This window comes from Oxyura jamaicensis, chromosome 20, assembly GCF_011077185.1.
Source record: "Oxyura jamaicensis isolate SHBP4307 breed ruddy duck chromosome 20, BPBGC_Ojam_1.0, whole genome shotgun sequence".
Taxonomy (NCBI): Eukaryota; Metazoa; Chordata; class Aves; order Anseriformes; family Anatidae; genus Oxyura; species Oxyura jamaicensis.
In genome coordinates this window covers 12715725-12719282 of record NC_048912.1, presented here as the reverse complement: position 1 = coordinate 12719282, position 3558 = coordinate 12715725, and the positions used below count along the sequence as shown (strand labels likewise).

At 61.9% G+C, this 3558-nt stretch overlaps 1 protein-coding gene across 1 annotated transcript in view; it reads left to right on the top strand.

The window, feature by feature from the left end:
* The first annotated feature begins 1177 nt into the window (after positions 1–1177).
* The window catches only part of GATA5 (GATA binding protein 5), a 16187-nt gene continuing 13806 nt past the window's right edge, over positions 1178–3558 (top strand). The window contains exon 1 of the mRNA XM_035344227.1: positions 1178–1194. The gene's annotated coding sequence lies outside the window, so the exon portion shown is untranslated. The remainder of the gene's footprint in view (positions 1195–3558) is intronic.

Genomic DNA, 3558 nt, shown 5'->3' with positions numbered 1-3558 from the left:
GTACCCCTGCCTTCATCCGCCTGAGGACTCCCTGCCTGCTCCAAAACTTCCTGTTAAATCAGCCTGGAAGGAAAATGCAATTTAAACAATTAGGATTTTTTAACAATGTATGATAAAAAAATATGCAAATAGAGGTCACTTTTAGGAAGCCCACGCCAAGTTACCCATCTCTGGGGGGCACAAATTGTCTGCATTTGGTTGCCTGTGGTTACTGAAGGAAGCGGGGTGATTTTTGTAGCTGATTTGGACTTGTCAGCAGCTGGAGGAACGGCTGAGGCTGAAGCATCCCTGTACAATGGCTCTGTTAGAGGACAGCAGGCAACGTCAGCTCTGTGGAACCTCTGATTTTCCATGCCAGTGAAATTCTTACAGGCTAAGGAACAAAACAGGATCTCAGAGTAAGAAGGCGAAAGATTTGCAATACTTCCCCCACTCTCTCTCACAGCCCCCCTTCCTGAGAGCCACTGCCACATGCATATAGCAGGAGATAAATATTTTTTGGCGGAGCCCGCTGTTTGTTTAACCCTTTGGAGCCCGAGCCCTCTGGCATCCCCTCACTCCTCCAGGCACAAAACCCTGCTGTCCCTGCCTGCTTGGGCTTGGGGCAGCCCAGTCCTTGCCCACAGCCCCTCGCTGGCCTCCCCCAGTCCCTGGCTGCCTCCATCCCCTCTCTCTGCAGTGCTGCCCTACGAATCCGCCTGGCCACAGAAGGTCCCCAAAAACCCTCTGGAAGGGGCCAACCAGCCCCTTGGAGACTGGGTGGGAGGGGGGGGGGGGGGGGGGGGGGGGGAAATGCAGAGGACGGCTGGGATGCGGAGCAGGGGATCGGGACCATGGATGGGGACCAGGGGATGTAGAGCAAGGGACCCAAACCCCTCCGGTCCTCTCCCGTCGGTCCCCCCCTTTCGTAACCCACCCGGGCCGGGGGAAGCAGCCCCTGGGAGCTCTTCTTCCCCCCCTGGGCTTTTCGTTTGGTATCCGGGGGCAGAATCAAAAAGCGGCCCGGAGCCTCCCGCCGGGGCCGCAGGGGCCAAATACTCGATCGGTTTCCCTTTGCAGCGGGGTGCCCGAGGGCAGGGGGCTGCGAGCCGCCTCTGAGCCCCGGGGGAGGATGCTGCGGCCCGTGAGAGGTGGGGGAAGAGGGGAGGGGGCTTATTTCATTAATTGCCACCCTCCCGATGGACAGAGAGGGACGTGAACCCGCGATTCCCCGCTCAGGGTGTGCCTGGCCTCTGGTGAGCAGGACCCGGTACGTTTCTGCCCTTCCCTCTGCACTTTTTTTTTTTTTTTTTTTGTGTGTGTGTGCGTGTGTTGTTTTTTGTTTGTTTGTTTCTTTGTTTGTTTGTTTTGAGGTTTTGCTTTTTATCTCGTGGTTTTGTTGTTGCTGGAGGGGGCTACTGGTCCCCCTCGGGACCGCGCAGCGCGCTCCCACGCGTCCGCCCCTGCGCAGGGCTCACAAATCAGCCGGAGCGGGATTAGGGCCGAGGGGCCGGGGCGCCGGGCAGTCTGTCCCGGGGCGGGGGAGCCTCACCTGGAGGGGTCAGGCCTCCCCCGGGAGCCGTGCCGTGCCGAGCCGCACCGGCCCCGCTGCGCAGCGCCCGGCACCGCTCGGAGCCAGCCGGCGGAAAGCTCTGCCTGGACGGGGTGCACGGGGCCGGGGATCCCTTCCTTACCCCAGGTCCTGCCTCTCACCCTTGCAGAAAAGTGCAGATCCCACCCCGCCTGCCCAACGTCAAGGGATGGGGCTCGAGGGGGCAAACTCCCGGCGGGTGCCTTCGGGTGGCCCCGGACTCCCCTAGGAGCCTTTTCCCGTCCCCGCTCCAGGTGAGGATGGAAGAAGGTTTGATCTCTCCGAGGAATCCGGGGAGCACCTGCCCCGGTGCTTCTCTTTGGGTTTCTTGCCTCCGTCTAAGCCTCGCCGTGAACCCGGCTCCACGGCCACGTCGAGCCCCCCCACCCCGGGTCTCACCTCGGTCTGGGCACGTCGGGGGGCACTCGGAGGAGCAGGGAGAGCCAGGGAGACCCTGCCCCTTCCCGCGGGGGGTGCCCGCACAGCCGGGGCTCCCCGTGTCCCACACCCCGACGTGACTACCCGGGGGCCGGGCAAGGGCTGCGGTTCACCGAAAGCATCCCCAGGCCCCCCCAAAGCAGGATCCAGGCATCGAGAGCAGACCAAATTTCTACAAACACCCAAAGCGCAAACACAGGGAAATGTATTTCAGGAGCCGGCAGCGGACCCCCACGCCGGGAGCCTCACCCCATGGTACCAGCCCCGCGCCCAGCGGCTCCCCCGCTCCGTTTCCAGCTGCGGGCTCACCCCCAAGCCCCTACCAGGCTGCAGCCACGCGTGAACGTGTTCCCACGGGTGGCAGCAGCCCGGCCCGGTGCCCTGCTCGTCCCACAACAAGCACACAAGGTCTAAACGCCACAGGCTCCGGGGGGAGGCTGCGGAAAGCTGCCTCCGGTTGTGCTGGAAAGCCCCGGGGTGGGAGCACCTGCCCGGAGCCCTGCTGCCGGGGGGCGGAGGGGGTCCCTCGGATCCCAGCGCCCCTCACCGCGGCCTCGGGCCGCCGCCGCCCGGGTGGCGAGAGCCCGGCACCGCTGGGAACAGACCTAACGCCGCTGCGGGGAGAAATCGGGTTGAAAAACGGGTAAATCGGTTGTGTCTGAACGCAGTCACACGCGGAACACGTCTACGGGCAGGTTTTGGCGAAGCTCCTCCGGCGCCAGTACGCTCCCGGGGTAAATCCCCGCGGATTTCGGCAGCGCCTCGGGACTTTCACCGTTTCCACGTTTATTCGAATGCCACGAGCGACCGGAACGGGCGGTCGGCGAGCGTTTATTTTAATGCTCATTATTTTTTAAGAATAAATTCCAATTAAATAGCGCCTTGGAACGGCAAGGCGCCCGGCTGCGGCACGGGCGAGCCCGACGGCTTCGCCCCGCTTTTCCCAACTGAAACGAAACGAAGGAAACTCCGGCGGGGGCTCAGCCACGGCCCCCGCGGCTTCGGAGCTGGATTCCCGCAGAGACGTTTCTGCCCTTGCCGCTGACCAGCAGCATCCCCGAGTTATTATTTTTTTCTCCATTCCTTTTTTATTATTATTATTTCTTTTCTTTTCGGTTTGAGGACGCAGGGACTCCCCGCGAGCTGCAAACTGCCTCTTTCTCCTGAACGCAGCGAGCAAATAAATACAGATCCCCAGCCAGTTGCGCTGCATTATTCCGAGGGAAATAGCTGGCATTCCTGCCCCGGTTTATTTTGGAGCCGAAATTTCCCACCCTTCCCGCAGCGCCGGACCCTAGCGGAGCCGGGGCTGGGCTCCGGGACCCCGCCGCCGCTGCGGGGCTGGAAACGGGCGTCGGGAGCGTTCCCGGGGCCGAGCAGGGCCTGATCCTGACGGCGGAGGCCCGAGAGCAGAGCGAGAGCCCCGGGGGGGGGAGACTGAGAACGGCTTCTCCCCGTTCCTCCGAGGAGCAAAGAGCCGGCGAGCAGGGAGCCCCGCGCGTCCCAAGGGCAAAAAAAAAAAAAAAAAAAAAAAAAAAAAAAAAAAAAAA